The 19,710-nt window shown below is 37.8% G+C and overlaps 1 protein-coding gene across 1 annotated transcript in view; it reads left to right on the top strand.

Moving 5' to 3' along the window:
- CPB2 (carboxypeptidase B2) overlaps positions 1-19,710 on the top strand; it is an 80,865-nt gene that overhangs the window by 10,194 nt on the left and 50,961 nt on the right. The window lies entirely within an intron of this gene.

The following is a 19,710-nucleotide window of genomic DNA, read 5'->3' as shown; positions in this document are numbered from 1 at the left end:
TACCTATGTCAGAAAGAAAACTAGATTATATCCGCAGAGATCTAAATTCTCTGATTAAAAGTAGAAAGTTCACTTCTACTAAAGACACCGTGCATTTCAAGCGAGATAGCATCAGGAAATCCTAAAAAGGATGTGAGGCAGAGAGAAATACCCCCAGATTCTCTATAACAATCCTGTGAACATCTCACAGCACATCTAGAACCCTTCCAGAGAGGAAAGAAAAATATAGAACTGATAAAGTTCACAAAACTCAGAAGGAAAGACAACGATAGGGATCGATGTCATCCAATCAGCCAAGACCTCCTGACAATATAAGAGGCTTTGAAGCAAACAACAGAAGGATACCACTTCAGTAACAGATGAAGGAATTATACTGTCCAGATCTGAGATTTCAGCCTCAGAAACTACCGGCGAATCCTCCTCACTAACTTGGAAGAAGACAAACCTGCGTAGCAGCATGTGGAGCAGAACCCCTCTTATCTGAGACTTAAAATGTTCTCTTGCCTTTTCCCTGTAGTAAAAGAAAACAGACCAAGCCACAGAAACCGCAGAAGATACCTGAGCTTGCAACTTCTGTAAGCAAATACACTCCTCCAGGAGATTGAGAGGAGTAGCTTGGGACATAAAAGGAGAAAGCTGTGGCAGTGCCTTAACAGCAACATCCTTGGAGACATGAAGTTCAAACCAATCTGTACATTTAATACCATTTGCAAAATCAGAGGTACAGAAAAAAATAAATGTTTAAACCAATTCTTAGGTGAGCAAGCCTTCCACACAACTTCAGCATCAGTAGAAGGAATTATACTGCCTGAATCCGAAATTTCACCCTCAGATGCACCCGAAGAATCTTCATCCTCAGACTTCTGAGAGGAAATACTTTGATTAGCCACTTCAGGATCAGAAACCTTACTTACTGTTTCTTTAAATTTCCTTTTTGCGTTTTCCCTGCAGCATGGGAAAAGCAGACAGCGCCTCAGATACCGCAGAAGATACCTGGTCAGCAATATCTTGCAAAATAACTCCAGACGAAGCATGAGAGGAAACACAGGGCACTGCATGTGCAGATGAATAGGATTGGGACGCTTGAGGAGAAAGCTGCGGCACATCTGAAACTAGCTAATGATGGCTCAGGGTCCAAAAGTCTATTTCTATAAGCTAAAGTTCTTTCAATATATGAAGAACAAAAATGTACTGGGGGTTCCACCTGGGCATCAAAACATAAGCTACAGGTAACATTCTGCACAGCCTCCTGATCCATAACACAAAAAGAAGCAAATAAAAAAAATTAACTCTTTTTTTTTTTTAAACTTTTTTTTATTATCTTTAAACAAAGGATATAATACAGAAATTTACCAAATCAAGAAAACATACCCCAGGCAGCACTTTACACCTCAGCAGAATTACTGAGGTGCCCCTACCTGTCCTGCAACCCGCAGCAAACTGAGGAAAAAAACAATTCCGTTTACAATCCAGATTTCCAGAAAAGCAAAAACAGCAAGAAGCCTTCTAAACAGCAGAGCCATCTGAAATATGCGCACCTCACTCTTACAGGAAGTGAAAAAAAGCGCCAAAAAAACCTCTGACATCACAGAATCAGAACCTCCCTAAAAGGGGCGGTCCTACAGCTGACAAAAAAGTCATTTAAAAAAAAAAAAAAAAATGAAAATAACTTTCTTGAAAAACAGGCTTAAAAACAAAAAATAAAACCCCCCAAAAAAGTACATAATCCGTTACTAAAAACGGATCATCACTGAGCCATCAATAAAATAAATAACTCCTCACACTAACAATGCCTGCAAAAACTGCCATAAAAACCTGTACCCTGACAGGAATAATAAAAAACGTCCCTGCAGCATTTCAGCTGAATAAGTGCCACATTTTTCCCTGCTACATAGAAAAATAAAACTGGCACTTACCTCAATATTTATCTGTCCGGTAGCAGGACAGCTCACCTGGATGGAGAAGATGCCATCCCTCACATGGACCTGTGGAAATACAGAAAGACTGAGTAAACTTACTCAGGCTATCTAAATAGGGCAGCAAAATGTTTTGGGAAAACGCAGTGAGGATTGTACCCCACAAGTTCCCAATTGCTTAAAAGCCACCATTGCCCTACTAAAGAGACTGACATGGGTATAAGGCTAGACCTTTAAGAAAGATCACAGCAAACCTACTCTGCTTTAAAATAAAAAAAATCTTGATTGTAGATCAGACACCAAAACTTCACCTCCTCCTTGCACCGCAGGCAAAGAGAATGACTGGGGGTTATGGGTAAGGGAAGTGACATATATAGCAGCTTTGCAGTGGTGCTCTTTGCCTCCTCCTGCTGGCCAGGAGTGATATTCCCTCTAGTAATTGATGATTCCGTGGACTCACCATATTTTAGGAAAGAAAAATGTTGTGTTTCATGTGCCTTTAATATTTGAGCCTTTCCTATAAATTACTTCTGGCTGTTATGGTAGAAGATCTCCTATTATCTCATCTGTCTTAAGAACATGCCGGTGTTTACGTAATATCTTCTTACAAAACATGTTGGTGTTTACATAATACACATAAGTGTATGGGTACAGATACTAATTGTTTTTTTATATCTGTTCTTTGATGTATTAGTTTTGTTGCAGAACTAATTGTTTATAGTATCCTGCTTTTTAACAGTAATTTCTATCTCAATCTCAATAGAGGAAAAATACAGTATCTCTGCCAGTAACGCAATTTTCTATACTGACAGTTAGTGTAAATGATTCCTTTATACAGTGTGTAATGACAATAATATTTGTTTGTTAAGAAACAAGATTAACAATACGGGATATAATTATCTCACAGAAAAAAAAAAGTGGCTGCAACTTTTCCTGTTTACAATAGGGGGTTTTAAAAAGTTCACACACTGTAAATCAATTATTTTTTTAAAATGAGGAGCTTTCAGTACAGTCAGGACGGGATCCTGCGAGTAAACCTGTTGTGTACAGTGAAACCTTACAGTTTGGTGCAATTACAAGGCTCAACAGTTTCAATGTTATAAATTGCGTAAAAACCCGATTTATAACGTGCAGACTTTGTTAAGGCCCCTACTGTAAGCGGAAAAAGTCAAGGCCACCTTCTTCTGCAGGATATTAATATTGAATATCATGTTCTGTTAATTTAGTTCATAAATAAAATAAAACAGGCCAAACCAAATAACAGTTGTTTTTTTTTACAATAAATAAACGGCTAGATTACGAATTTTGCGGTATGACTGAAAAAGCAGCGTTATGGCTCTTTTTCACTACCGCTGGTATTAGGAGTTTTGCAGGTATATCTATCCCGCACACTTTTTCGTCCGTAACTCAACGTTACTATGCAGCTTTTAAAAAGTCCTCTTTCAATGGGACTTCCACAGTGTCGGTATTACGAGTTTGCCTGTCCGGCCAAAAAGTGAGCGGTACATCCTATACTGTCATGATCCATACCGTAAACTTAAAGTCAGTAGTTATGGCTCTTATGTTACAAAGCTGCAGCATAAAACTCCTAACTTAAGTGCTAAAAAGTACACTAACACCCATAAACTACCTATTAACCCCTAAACCGAGGCCCTCTCGCATCTCAAACACTAAAATAAAATGATTAACCTCTAATCTGCCGCTCCGGACTTCACCACCACTATAATAAACATATTAACCACTAAACCGCTGCACTCCTGCATCGCAAACACTAGTTAAACATTATTAACCCCTAATCTGCTGTCCCTAACATCGCTGCAACCTACATTACTGTTATTAACCCCTAATCTGCTGTCCCTAACATCGCTGTCACTATACTAAAGTTATTCACCCCTAAACCCAACCCTAAGTCTAACCCTAACACCCACTAACTTTAATATAAATAAAAAAAAATCTAAATAAAAATTACTATCATTAACTAAATAATTCATATTTAAAACTAAATACTTACCTGTAAAATAAACGCTAAGCTAGCTACAATATAACTAACAGTTACATTGTATCTAGCTTAGGTTTTATTTTTAGTTCACAGGCAAGTTTGTATTTATTTTAACTAGGTAGAATAGTTACTAAATAGTTATTAACTATTTACTAGCTACCTAGCTAAAATAAATACAAATTTACCTGTAAAATAAAACCTAACCTGAGTTACACTAACACCTAACCTTACACTACAATTAAATAAATTACATTCATTAAATACAATGAACTAAATTACAAAAAAAAACAAACACTAAATTACACAAAGTAAAAAAGAAATTATCAAATATTTAAAACTAATTACACCTAATCTGATAGCCCTATCAAAATAAAAAAGCCCCCCCAAAATAAAAAAAAAACCCTAGCCTACAATAAACTACCAATGGCCCTTAAAAGGGCCTTTTGTGGGGCATTGCCCCAAAGAAATCAGCTCTTTTACCTGTAAAAAAAAAATACAAACAACCCCCCAACAGTAAAACCCACCAACCAATACCCCCAAATAAAATCCTATCTAAAAAAACCTAAGCCCCCCATTGCCCTGAAAAGGGCATTTGTATGGGCATTGCTCTTAAAATGGCATTTTGCTCTTTTTCCCAGTGTTAGGTTTTTTTTTTATATCTGTTCTTTGATGTATTAGTTTTGTTGCAGAACTAATTGTTTATAGTATCCTGCTTTTTAACAGTAATTTCTAGCTCAATCTCAATAGAGGAAAAATACAGTATCTCTGCCAGTAACGCAATTTTCTATACTGACAGTTAGTGTAAATGATTCCTTTATACAGTGTGTAATGACAATAATATTTGTTTGTTTGTTAAGAAACAAGATTAACAATACGGGATATAATTATCTCACAGGAAAAAAAAGTGGCTGCAACTTTTCCTGTTTACAATAGGGGGTTTTAAAAAGTTCACACACTGTAAATGAATTATTTTTTTTAAACGAGGAGCTTTCAGTACAGTCAGGACGGGATCCTGCGAGTAAACCTGTTCTGTACAGTGAAACCTTACAGTTTGGCGCAATTACAAGGCTCAACAGTTTCAATGTTATAAATTGTGTAAAAACCCGATTTATAACGTGCAGACTTTGTTAAGGCCCCTACTGTAAGCGGAAAAAGTCAAGGCCACCTTCTTCTGCAGGATATTAATATTGAATATCATGTTCTGTTAATTTAGTTCATAAATAAAATAAAACAGGCCAAACCAAATAACAGTTGTTTTTTTTTACAATAAATAAACGGCTAGATTACGAATTTTGCGGTATGACTGAAAAAGCAGCGTTATGGCTCTTTTTCACTACCGCTGGTATTAGGAGTTTTGCAGGTATATCTGTCCCGCACACTTTTTCGGCCGTAACTCCACGTAACTATGCAGCTTTTAAAAAGTCCTCTTTCAATGGGACTTCCACAGTGTCGGTATTACGAGTTTGCCTGTCCGGCCAAAAAGTGAGCGGTACAGCCTATACTGTCAAGATCCATACCGTAAACTTAAAGTCAGTAGTTATGGCTCTTATGTTACAAAGCTGTAGCATAAAACTACTAACTTAAGTGCTAAAAAGTACACTAACACCCATAAACTACCTATTAACCCCTAAACCGAGGCCCTCTCGCATCTCAAACACTAAAATAAAATGATTAACCTCTAATCTGCCGCTCCGGACATCACCATCACTATAATAAACATATTAACCACTAAACCGCCGCACTCCTGCATCGCAAACACTAGTTAAACATTATTAACCCCTAATCTGCTGTCCCTAACATCACTGCAACCTACATTTCTGTTATTAACCCCTAATCTGCTGTCCCTAACATCGCCGTCACTATACTAAAGTTATTCACCCCTAAACCCAACCCTAAGTCTAACCCTAACACCCACTAACTTTAATATAAATAAAAAAATCTAAATAAAAATTACTATCATTAACTAAATAATTCCTATTTAAAACTAAATACTTACCTGTAAAATAAACCCTAAGCTAGCTACAATATAACTAACAGTTACATTGTATCTAGCTTAGGTTTTATTTTTAGTTCACAGGCAAGTTTGTATTTATTTTAACTAGGTAGAATAGTTACTAAATAGTTATTAACTATTTACTAGCTACCTAGCTAAAATAAATACAAATTTACCTGTAAAATAAAACCTAACCTGAGTTACACTAACACCTAACCTTACACTACAATTAAATAAATTATATTCATTAAATACAATTAACTAAATTACAAAAAAAAACAAACACTAAATTACACAAAGTAAAAAAGAAATTATCAAATATTTAAAACTAATTACACCTAATCTGATAGCCCTATCAAAATAAAAAGCCCCCCCAAAATAAAAAAAAAAACCTAGCCTACAATAAACTACCAATGGCCCTTAAAAGGGCCTTTTGCGGGGCATTGCCCCAAAGAAATCAGCTCTTTTACCTGTAAAAAAAAAAATACAAACAACCCCCCAACAGTAAAACCCACCACCCAATCCCCCCAAATAAAATCCTATCTAAAAAAACCTAAGCCCCCCATTGCCCTGAAAATGGCATTTGTATGGGCATTGCTCTTAAAATGGCATTTTGCTCTTTTTCCCAGTGTTAGTTTTTTTTTAAGGGTTTATTGGGTGGGTTTTATTTTTAGCTTAGGGTTTGGGCAGAAAAAGAGCTAAATGCCCTTTTAAGAGCAACGCCCTTATAAATGCCCTTTTCAGGGCAATGGGGGGCTTAGGTTTTATTAGATAGGATTTTATTTGGGGGGATTGGGTGGTGGGTTTTACTGTTGGGGGGTTGTTTGTATTATTTTTTTAAAGGTAAAAGAGCTGATTTCTTTAGGGCAATGCCCCACAAAAGGCCCTTTTAAGAGCTATTGATAGTTTATTGTAGGCTATGGTTTTTTTATTTTGGGGGGGGCTTTTTATTTTGATAGGGCTATTAGATTAAGTGTAATAAGTTTAAATATTTGATAATTTCTTTTTATTTTGTGTAATTTTGTGGGGGGGGGTTGTAATTTAGTTAATTGTATTTAATGAATGTAATTTATTTAATTGTAGTGTAAGGTTAGGTGTTAATGTAACTCAGTTTAGGTTTTATTTTACAGGTAAATTTGTATTTATTTTAACTATGTAGTTAGTAAATAGTAATAACTATTTACTAACTAGTCTACCTAGTTAAAATAAATACAAACTTAGCTGTGAAATAAAAATAAAACCTATGATAGCTACAATGTAACTATTAGTTATATTGTAGCTAGCTTAGGTTTTATTTTACAGGTAAGCATTTAGTTTTAAATAGGTATTAGTTAGGTAATGATAGTAATTTTTATTTAGATTTATTTTAATTATATTAAAGTTAGTGGGTGTTAGGGTAAGGGTTAGACTTAGGTTTAGGGGTTAATAACTTTAGTATAGTGGCGGCGACGTTGGGGGCGGCAGATTAGGGGTTAATAAGTGTAATGTAGGTGGCGGCGATGTCGGGGGCGGCAGATTAGGGGTTAATGAGTGTAGGTAGGTGGCGGCGACATTGGGGCGGCAGATTAGGGGTTAATAAGTATAATGTAGATGGCGGCGATGTCGGGGGCAGCAGATTAGAGGTTGATAACTGTAATGTAGGTGGCAGCGATGTTAGGGGTGGCAGATTAGGGGTTGATAAGTGTAATGTAGGTGGCGACGACATTGGGGGCGGCAGATTAGGGGTTAATAAGTATAATGTAGGTGGCGGCGATGTCAGGGGCAGCAGATTAGGGGTTTATAAATGTAATGTATGTGTCGGCAATGTCGGGGGCGGCAGATTAGAGTTGTTTAGGGTTTATGTTAGGGTGTTAGGTGTAAACATAACTTTTGTTTCCCCATAGGAATCAATGGGGCTGCGTTACGGAGCTTTACGCTCCTTTATTGCAGGTGTTAGGCTTTTTTATAGCCGGCTCTCCCCATTGATGTCTATGGGGAAATCGTGCACAAGCACGTAAAACCAGCTCAAAGCAGCGCTGGTATTTGAATGCGGTATGGAGCTCAATTTTGCTCAACGCTGCAATATTGCCTGCTAACGCTGGGTTTATGAAAACCTGTAATAGCAGCGCTATAGGGAGGTGAGCGGTGGAAATAACTTACAAGTTAGCACCGAGCCGCTCTTACCGCAAAACACGTAATCTAGACGAAAGTTAGTTAAAATATATAATAAACACTATTATTAGCAATTGTACAATATAATGCATATAAATAACACACCATATAAACATGCATAGAATACCCATAATGCTCCAGCTCATATAGATTTATTATTAATGGGACTTTTTTCTGTTAACAATGGTCATCACTACATAGCTACATATAGATTATTTGACATATAACAAAACATATATAGTGTAAAAGGCCCAGCACTAGTACCCAGGCAAATAGGTGCACGCTGTAAGGACCCTGCAATAGTCCCTTGTAGAATCCAAAGAAGCAGAAAAACAGCAGCACCTTGTAAATGCAAAAAATCTTCCTTTATTAGTTTAACATCATGGCAGACAAGAGATACAACGTTTCGGTCATACACTGACCTTAATCATGTTCTAAATGACATCATAACTGCTCACACTTTATACCCTTACTTAGAGGGGAGGGGCTCAATTACCTGGTTCAGGTGTAATCAAGTACATTCCTAACCTACATACTCCCTCTAGTGGTTGTTAGCAGAGAGATCACTCTTCTTTAACCCTCAACGACCTGTAAATACATACAACCTAAATTAAAAACAATATATAACACATTTATATATTAAAATTAAAAATACTTAGAACTAGCAAAAATACAAAGTTCCTAAAACTACATATATTGTCTAGTGTAAGTATATAGCCCACAAGGTACCATTCTATAGTTCTAGGAGAGACATGTATATTAAAGGGTTATCCCCCAATCTATTTCTTTATTCATCCCTACAGGGGCCATAGATTGTAGGGTGTATATCCAAAAAGTTTCCCTAGTTTTCAACAGTTTAACCCTATCACCCCCTCGCCTAGGTCTTTTAATATGTTCAATGATTTGAAACCTAAGTTGCGAGATTGAGTGACCAGCCTGAAGAAAATGACCTGACACAGGGGCTTCAAGATTTTTTGTACGAATATTGGATTTGTGTTCATTTATGCGATCCCTGGCCCTGCGTGTTGACTCCCCTACATAGATTTTGGAGCAGGGGCATTTAATCAGATAAATAATGAAATCTGTATTACATGTATGGTATCCAGAAATATTATATCTCTTTCCCGTTAGGGGGTGTAGAAATATCCCACCTTTGATCATGCTGTTGCAGTTGCAACATCCTAAACAAGGATAGCAACCCATCCGAGGACTACTAATATGTGTCTGTCTCAGACCCTTCTCTGGGCCAATGTCAGCTTTGACCAAAGTGTCCCTAATATTCCTACACCTCCTATAAGCTGGCATAGGGGGCTCTTGGAATTCCTTGATATGCTTATTTAAATCCTTTATCATTGGCCAATGTTTCCTGATGATGCCATTTATTTTGTTACTAAGTGGGTTAAACTCAGATACAAATACAAGTCTCTCCTTTTTCTGAAATTTCCTATTTACATTATTTCCCTTAGGAATTAGTTCCCTATTGGAGGCCCCTACTTCTTTAATTTGTCTATCAATCAGGGATTTAGGAAAACCCCTTTTGAGAAAACAATTGCCCATCTCTTTGAGTCTAGAAGTCATCTTATCCTCATCTGAGACTATTCGATTCACACGTAAGAGTTGGCTCTTGGGCAGACTTCTAATCAAGGATGGGGAGTGTGCACTATCAAACCTCAATAGACTGTTTCTATCACTCATTTTTTTGTACAAATCAGTTTTTAAAGACCTACCATCCTTGATTATCAGTGTGTCCAAGAAAGGGACCGATTCCTCACTCAGGTTCAATTGAAATTTTATAGATCTTCCTAAATCCCTGATTGATAGACAAATTAAAGAAGTAGAGGCCTCCAATAGGGAACTAATTCCTAAGAGAAATAATGTAAATAGGAAATTTCAGAAAAAGGAGAGACTTGTATTTGTATCTGAATAAGCATATCAAGGAATTTCAAGAGCCCCCTATGCCAGCTTATAGGAGGTGTAGGAATATTAGGGACACTTTGGTCAAAGCTGACATTGGCCCAGAGAAGGGTCTGAGACAGACACATATTAGTAGTCCTCGGATGGGTTGCTATCCTTGTTTAGGATGTTGCAACTGCAACAGCATGATCAAAGGTGGGATATTTCTACACCCCCTAACGGGAAAGAGATATAATATTTCTGGATACCATACATGTAATACAGATTTCATTATTTATCTGATTAAATGCCCCTGCTCCAAAATCTATGTAGGGGAGTCAACACGCAGGGCCAGGGATCGCATAAATGAACACAAATCCAATATTCGTACAAAAAATCTTGAAGCCCCAGTGTCAGGTCATTTTCTTCAGGCTGGTCACTCAATCTCGCAATTTAGGTTTCAAATCATTGAACATATTAAAAGACCTAGGCGAGGGGGTGAAAGGGTTAAACTGTTGAAAACTAGGGAAACTTTTTGGATATACACCCTACAATCTATGGCCCCTGTAGGGATGAATAAAGAAATAGATTGGGGGATAACCCTTTAATATACATGTCTCTCCTAGAACTATAGAATGGTACCTTGTGGGCTATATACTTACACTAGACAATATATGTAGTTTTAGGAACTTTGTATTTTTGCTAGTTCTAAGTATTTTTAATTTTAATATATAAATGTGTTATATATTGTTTTTAATTTAGGTTGTATGTATTTACAGGTCGTTGAGGGTTAAAGAAGAGTGATCTCTCTGCTAACAACCACTAGAGGGAGTATGTAGGTTAGGAATGTACTTGATTACACCTGAACCAGGTAATTGAGCCCCTCCCCTCTAAGTAAGGGTATAAAGTGTGAGCAGTTATGATGTCATTTAGAACATGATTAAGGTCAGTGTATGACCGAAACGTTGTATCTCTTGTCTGCCATGATGTTAAACTAATAAAGGAAGATTTTTTGCATTTACAAGGTGCTGCTGTTTTTCTGCTTCTTTGGATATAACAAAACATGTCATAATTTTGTTATAGATTTATAACATGCACATTATATTGTATGTAAACGTTTTTGAAAATATGCCCCTCCATGCTATTGACTTTTGCAAACAGTAGTAAACATTTTGTATGTCAAGACCTATACTTTCCTATAGAAAAAGCATTGCCAATCATCTTTATGGCAAGGGAAAGACCACTTTTTTAGAATTAAAGGGACAGTATACACCAATTTTCATATAATTACATGTAATAGACACTACTATAAAGTAGAATATGCAGAAATACTGAAAAATCCAGTATAAAACCTTTTAAAAACTTACTTAGAAGCTCCCAGTTAGCACTGCTGATGAGGTAATCTGGGACACCCAGTGAAAGGGGCTGGGTAAACAAAAAAGTAGACACTCCCCACCTCCCTGCATATGAAAATATAGGTAACATAAACAGGAGCCAGCAGTAGTCTGTAAACGCATGTATACATCTGGCACTGTGGGGGCTTGGTTAGGAGTCTGAAAATCAGCACAATGTTCTTAAAAAATAAGCTAAACTATACAGTTTTATAAAAACATCACCTGATGGGCTATATAAATGGATCATCTACAAAACATTCATGCAAATAAAAATCTAGTGTACTATGTCCCTATAATATTTCTCTGCAGAAGCAGCGATTCTTCAATCAGTACAGCATAAAAAAGGAAAACTAATCTATCTGCAGCACCACCTACTGTCCATGCTGCTAATAACATTTATTAAACATGAAGCTTTTATTTGTTTCTTTAATATCCATTCTTGATACCATGTCAATTATCAGATAATAATCTGCTTTTTCTCTAATTCAACTATTGGGGATTCATTTATTATTGGCCTAATTGGGCCAATTCAACCTGTTTCCGTGCGAGCCTTTAGGCTCGCCGGAAACAGGAGTTAAGAAGCAGCGGTCTATAGACCGTTGCTCCTTAAAGGGACACTGAACCCAATTTCTTTTCTTTTGTGATTCAGATAGAGCATGCAATATTAAGCAACTTTCTAATTGACTCCTATTATCAAATTGTCTTCATTCTCTTGGTATCTTTATTTGAAATGCAAGAATGTAAGTTTAGATGCTGGCCCATTTTTGGTGAACAAACTGGGTTGTACTTGCTGTTTGGAGGATAAATTTACCCACCAATAAAGAAGTGCTTTCCATGGGTCTGAACCAAAAAATAGCTTAGATGCCTTCTTTTTCAAATAAAGAAAGCAAGAAAACAAAGAAAAAATTATAATAGGTGTAAATTAGAAAGTTGCTTAAAACTGCCTGCTCTATCTGAATCACGAAAGAAAAAAATTGGGTTCAGTGCCACCTCTGAGGATGCGTACAGCAATCCGCCTGATCTTGTACGATCGGGCTGATTGACACCCCTTGCTAGCGGCCGATAGATCGCGAATCTGCAGGGGGCGGTATTGCACAAGCAGTTCACTAGAACTGCTGCGTTGTGCAATGCTGAATACGGACAGCGTATGCTGTCCGCATTCAGCGATGTCTGACAGACATGATACGCTACAGCATATCATGTCCACCAGACTTTAATAAATTGAGCCCTGGGTCTTTTGTCAATAGCTTGATGAATGCACCTGCAGTAATCTTTTCAGTTTTTTGTATGCCAAAACCTCCATAAATTTCCCTGAACAGGAAGCACTTTACATCAGTTTGTTTAGTTCTGTGATTGGTCCTTTGAGTCTTTGTCAACATTGGGCCAGATTACAAGTGGAGCACAATTGTTTGCACTCAGGTTACATAGGGGTTTTCGTGTTCCTTTGCGCACAAGTTGAATTGCGCTGGTATTACAAGTTAAAAATTAAATGCGATCGCTTGAGCTCAATGCAAGTTAACACTCGACGGGTTAGCACATCCTCAGAGCTGTGGTAAACTGTTTCGCGAAACAAAAAGTGTCACAAAACATATAAAAAATATTTTACAAAGTACACTTACACTCAAAATAACACCATCTAATAAAAAAATATTTCTAAGGGCTCAAATATATGAGGTTTCAGGTGTTAGGAAAAAAAAGCTGTCAAAGTGCTTTAACATTGAGATAGATACATACATATACATGTCTAAAGATGTAATTAGGTATGTATATATAAATGTCTATATGTGTGTACAAATGTATTTATATGTGTATATATTTATTTATTTATGTATATACACATATAAACACAAAAATACATATGTATACATATACATAAGTGCGTTGGAGCCCTTTGCCGTTAAGTAGATGAAACATGTAAAATCATATTTTTGCAATATTTACATTTAATAAAGTTTTATACTGTGTATTTAAATATTTCACATTCCAATGTTCTGCACATAGCAGAATACATTCTATGTATTTATAAATAGACTAGGCGATAAGCCTTCCCAGAGGGCAGTCTATGTTTAAAAAATATAAGCCCTCAAGCTAAAGTTACAAAAAATAAAAAAGTAAAATTACAGAAAATAAATAAAGCTATCCAAAATAAAAAAATTTAAACCTAAACTAATACCCCTATAAAAATAAAAAATCCCCCCCAAAAATAAAAACACCCCCTAATCTAATACTAAACTACCAATAGCCCTTAAAGGGCCTTTTGTAGGGCATTGCCCTAAGTTAAACAGCTCATTTACCTCTAAAAAAATATCCCCTAACAGTAAAAAAACCCCACCCACCAAACCCCCCAAAACAGAAAAACCTAACACTAAAAAAACCTAAACTACCCATTGCCCCTAAAGGGGCATTTGTATATGCATTGCCCTTAAAAGGACAATCAGCTCTTTTTCAAGCCCAAAAAAACACCAAATTTAAAAATAAAAAACCCAAAAATAAAAATAAAAAACTTAAACCTAAGCCCCAAATAGGTACTCACTGTTCCTGAAGTCCGGCGGAGGTCTTCTTCCAGACGGATCCATCATCTTCTATTTTCATTTGGAGTGAAGGCGGCATGGAGCGGAGGTGCAGAGCTGTGTTCCCGATGCCTGGATCCTCAGTGGCGGTCCTTAACTGCGGTGGTCCTTGGCGGCAGTCCTCGGTGGCGGTGGCCCTCGGGGGCATGGAGGCTCCTCTTCATCTGATGTCCATCGTAGACTGAAGATTGAATGCAAGGTACCGCAATCAATTTAGGGTACCTTGCATTCCTATTGGCTAAAATGTTGAAATCAGCCAATAGGAATAGAGCAACTAAAATCCTATATCTGTGCAAATCAGCCAATAAGATTTCAGTAGCTCTCATCCTATTGGCTGATTTAAAAATTTCAGCCAATAGGAATGCAAGGTACCCCAATAAATATGGGTTACCTTGCATTCAATCTTCAGTGTGCGACGGACGATCGCATGAAAGGAGCCTCTATGCCACCAAGGACCGCCGCTGAGGATCCAGGCATCAGGAACGCACCTCAGCTCCGTGCCGCCTTCACTCCGGATAAAGATAGAAGATGATGGATCCGTCTGGAAGAAGACCTTCCCCGCCGGACTTCAGGAACAGTGAGTACCTATTTGGGGCTTAATGTTACTTAATTTTTGGAGTGTTTTTTTTTTAGATTAGGGTTTTTTTGGGCTTGAAAAAGAGCTGATTGCCCTTTTAAGGGCAGTAAAAGAGCTGAATGCCCTTTTAAGGACAATGCCCAAGGTAGTTTAGTTTTTTTAGTGTTAGGTTTTTTTATTTTGAAGGGTTATGTGGGTGCGGGGTTTTTACTGTTAAGGGGGACTTTTTTAAAGGTAAAAGAGCTGTTTAACTTAGGGCAATGCCCTACAAAAGGCCCTTTTAAGGGCTATTGGTAGTTTAGATTAGGGGGTGTTTTTGCTTTTTTATTTTCATAGGGAATAGGTATACTTTTTTTATTTTTGATAATTTTGTATATTTTTTCTGTAATTTTTATTTTTTGCAATTTAATGTTAGTTTTTTTTTAATTGTAATTTAGTAGTAATTGGGGTTCATTTAGGGGGTGTTAGGTTAGGGGGCTTAGTAATTAAATTAGTTATTTGTGTTGTTGGGGGGTTGGCGGTATAGGGGTTAATATATTAATTAGTGTTATTGCGGTTTATGGGTTAATAGGTTAATTCGGGTTATTGCGATGTGGGTGTTTGGCAGTTTAGGGGTAAATAGGTTAATTAGGTTTATTGCGATGTGGGTGGTTGGCAGTTAAGGGGTTAATATTTTAATTATGTTATTTGCGGATTAGGGGTTAATTACTTTATTGTTTTACGATGTGGGGGTTGACGGTTTAGGTGTATACTTCGTGCAGGCGGGTACGCATTTTTATTTTTTTTCTTGCTGGCAGTTACGTGTTTTTTAGTTATTTTGTGCGGGTGGTTGCGTTTTTTTTTTTTTTTTTTAAGGCTTCGGGTTTGCCTACGCTGCATCCAGGTGGATTCTTTTGGCTGCACGCGCAAATAGCACTCCACTCGTAATCTGGCTCTTTATATGTTCTTAAGGAATTATGTCCAGTCACATGACTTAGTAGTAGTAGTTGACGTAACCTGTTTATATAAGTTGAAACCTCTTGTATACTTGGGATCATTCATATTTCTGGCCCAATTAGCATCAGAATATCCAATTAACTTTTGATTCAAGATTACTATCAGGTGTAACTTTGTATAGTTTATTTTAGATATTTATCACCAGCTATTGTTCATTCCCTTCATCATCTATATTTTCCTTCAATATATTTGAGACACATTTTTATGATATATCTCATATTAAAAAAAAACAGTTGTAAATTCAGACAGTATCAATATGGCATCTAAAAGAAACTTTGTAACATCCACTACATCAACACTGCAAAAAATACATTACACAAATTTTCTCAAAGTACTGAAACTTTTACAAGGTGAGGTCTGGTTATGTCGTCAATAGAGTCCTGTCATAGCTTTTACCCTGGCTAATGAATTAACACAGAATGCACTTCCTGTTGCTGATTGGTTAACTCATGCAGTTTCGTGTAGTAAGAGGAAACAAGCTAAAGACCTGAAATACTTTGATAAATTGAGGGTGATTTAGAGACTTCCGGCGGGCGGCTCATCAGCATGGCAGCATGATAATGAAGATCTCTGAAAACAATATTTTTGCAGTCTTATTCTGATGCCATCCAAGTCTCTCTTGACAAGTTTCTGTGTCCGAGAATCTCTGTGGATAGAGGAACCAACATCTTTCTCTCCCCCGGAAAGCACTATAAAGATACCCCCAGGATGGAATCCCTTACTAAAGAATTGGTGGCTATCTTCCTACCACATCTAAATAACCTCCTGAAACCTGCTCAGCGCTCCATGAAACAATCCGATCCCTGCAGGGACCTCAGCTGCCGCGGGTTACTGTACCTGCCCAAGATAAGAAAGACTCTATGTTACTTAACCCACCTTGGCGCCATCTTCACTGGAGCGCAGCATGCCCGGACAGCGACAAATTAGATCTAAGAGGAGGTGAGGAGGAACTGCTGGGCATTGGTGTAACCAGTTTGCTAGATGCCGACTCTGACTGCAACCTAAGCCCACCACTGCAGAGAGCTCTTGCAGCAGCAACAGCCCTTGCGGGGAGCGGTCGGACGGCTGCTCTGTGGGACAGAGGAGAATCGGAAGAACCGAAAGCTGGTTGTGGCTACTCAAATCCTCTGAAAGTCTCGGACTGTTATGCAACTCCACAAGTCTTGTATTGGCCACAGGCCAAAGCAGCGCACAGAGATCCACAACAACGAGTGATCCAGCTGCAGCTCATACCTGATATGGAACCGTATTTGAACCTGTCGACTTGCTGCGTACCGGCCGAGGGGAATTTCATGCTCAACTCCCTAAGTTACCGCAGCAAACATTTTCCTCGGCTGGCCTGGAGGTTTTATTCTGCTTTGCCGATGCGTGTGGGAGTGGGGTAGACTCTTTATTTTGACCTGCACACTTTGAAATGCAGCCCCATATTGACACTGAATGTTTCTATTGCATGAATAATGGACTTGCACTGCACTTCTGCAACATTGCCGACTGTATGCATCCTAATGAGATCCTTGTGGACTCTGAAAACAGTGTGGTGGTAGCTGGCTGACCTACAACCTAATGTATACTCGCTAAGAGAATTGTTGCCTATCGACCCCAATTCACGCAACTTTAGTTTGAATCTCTTGTTTAATAACGACCGGCGTGTCCCGCATGGCTACAGGAACAACCACCTGTTAAAACACTGTCAAATCACTAATATCTGTCACTGTACATACTCCTGTCTTTTCTTATGGTATATCAACACTTGCACCTCAGGTAGCTGGGATATTTAACTGCCAGTGGGAGATGGCCTATGCTATGTCCTAACTGGGGACCATGAAACATTGCAAACTGGGTCTAACAAGTACAGTTGAACTCTATGAATCTTGATTTTTAATATCGATGTTTTGCAGAGGTAATGTCTTGCAACTTTAATTAGCATTATAGGACCTAGTGGACATAGGTTAGTCTGGACAATACTAGGTAAGAAGAGTATTGTCTATTTCACATTCTTTGATTTAGTGTAGTTAAGTAATATTTTAATTATATTAAGTTAGGTAAGGGCAGCATAGGGTATCTTTGATAACGATGAAATGGGTATTTGGAGAATTCAGCTGAGGAAATACACACGCCACATAATACATATAACCGGTAGTTTTCTCTGGAAAGTCTGAGAACCTTGACAGTCACTTCTCACTTAAATTCACCAATGTCGCCTCCAGATCTGTCATAGTTATGCACGTTTCCTTATGGCTTTCCAGCGCATCAGCTCCGCCATTTTAGCACACAGTATAACATAATATCTGTACCGTTTCCCCTATTCTCTCCAATAGCCCCAGACATTTTGTATTTCGGCCCGAAGAGTTTAGTTTAGTTTAGGTTAGCTTAAATACCGGCTGAATCCTCTGGGGATTTGTTTTTGTCCCTGGTTGGTTTAGTTTTTGTGTGTGTTATGTGTTATATTGTGTTTTGTTTTTTTTTGGTCTATGTTAATAATTTAAAATAAGAGGCACGGGTGCAGGAGGAGATAAAGATCAATGAATGTCGCTCGAACTTCACTCACAGAGACCAATTCATATTGGAACATGGCTGTATCCGCATTTTGATTGTGTTTGAGGATTTGACTGACAATTTCTATATGCCTGGTTGAACAATAGCTTCCTCAGACTGAAATTAAATGGAAATGTAAGAATGCACTACTTTCAGATTTAGAATATATTCAAACTTTTACCAGTTCAATCACCAGAGGTTAATGCCCCACAGTTATCTGCTAATCCGTAGTAGTTCGGTGACAGCAGTAAATCATTCAATGCACAAATTTGTAATATATAATCCTGATGGTTCTTGTCAGCGTATGTGTATGCTTTATTTTAATATACATGCGTGATAGAATATTAGTATCCGACATGTTATGTTCACTTCACATTACGGTCTACATTGTCATTGTGAGTAAGCATGTATTTGTAAACACTTGATCTGTTGTACCTGTGCTTCCTCAATAAAAAGAATTAAAAAAAAAAATTGAGGGTGATTTAATCTGACATATGATGTAATCTGGCAGACAGGCTTTTTGCACACAGCTAAACAATTAGAAAACGCTGAGAATTGTGTGAGAATGTCTTTGAGGCTGGGTGGACTGAGGTTGTCCTACACAGCCTTGTACCAGTAATCCTTGTATGAAATTATTTCTATATTAATTTTTTCATTGTTCCACTTTGCCAAACTTCATATGTGAACAGTGTTTTCTTTATCCTTTTATTTGCTCTCCCTCTTTATTTGTGCAGATTTGACTGATTTCAGGTGCACCATTTGAATGCTTGTGATAGTTTTATTCCAGCATATGTTTACTTTTCTTAACAGAACCACAAACAAATTAAGTGGCATTGAACCTAAATAGATAAAAACAGAAATCTAAGAATACAGTCACACAATAATGAACAGTAAGGTGAGACTGTACTTCCTACTTTAAATGGACATGAAACCCCAAATTTTTATTTCATTATTGAGAGCATATCATTTTAAACAACTTTGTTATTTCCCGACTTGACTACTGCAATAACCTACTCGCTGGCCTTCCTCTTTCTCGCCTCTCGCCCCTTTAATCCATCCTAAATGCCTCTGCCAGGGTGATCCACCTTTCCCGTCGCTCTGTATCTGCTGCACCTCTCTGTGAGTCCCTTCATTGGCTCCCCATACACAGCAGAATTAAATTCAAAATTCTCACCCTTGCATACAAAGCTCTCACCAACTCCGCTCCCCTCTACCTATCCTCTCTAATAAACAAGTATACTCCAGCCCGCCCACTAAGATCCAACAATGACCTGCTACTTGCATCCGTGACTATCACCTCCTCTCATGCTAGACTGTAGGACTTCTGTCGTGCAGCACCTACCCTCTGGAACACTCTCCCTCGTGCTGTCAGGCTTTGCCCTAATCTTTCTTCTTTTAAATGCTCCCTGAAGACTTTTCTGTTCAGTGAATTAATTTCACTTACCTAACATTTCCCCCATCTAACTCTGTATTAACATCCTTCTCAATCTTGCAGTCATCACCTCCTGTTTCTCAACCTCCTACCCTTCTAGATTGTAAGTTCCCACGGGAATAGGGCCCTCAATTCCTCCTGTATGTGTTTGGAAATTTTGTCCTGTCTGTTACAAGTTTTATAATTTAAATGAATTGTATCCATGGACAGCGCTGCGGAATATGTTGGCGCTTAATAAATAAAGTATATAATAA

The sequence above is a fragment of the Bombina bombina genome, chromosome 3 (assembly GCF_027579735.1).
Source record: "Bombina bombina isolate aBomBom1 chromosome 3, aBomBom1.pri, whole genome shotgun sequence".
NCBI classification, from domain to species: domain Eukaryota; kingdom Metazoa; phylum Chordata; class Amphibia; order Anura; family Bombinatoridae; genus Bombina; species Bombina bombina.
The sequence above is the reverse complement of the archived record's forward strand: the minus strand, read 5'-3'. Positions and strand labels throughout refer to the sequence as shown.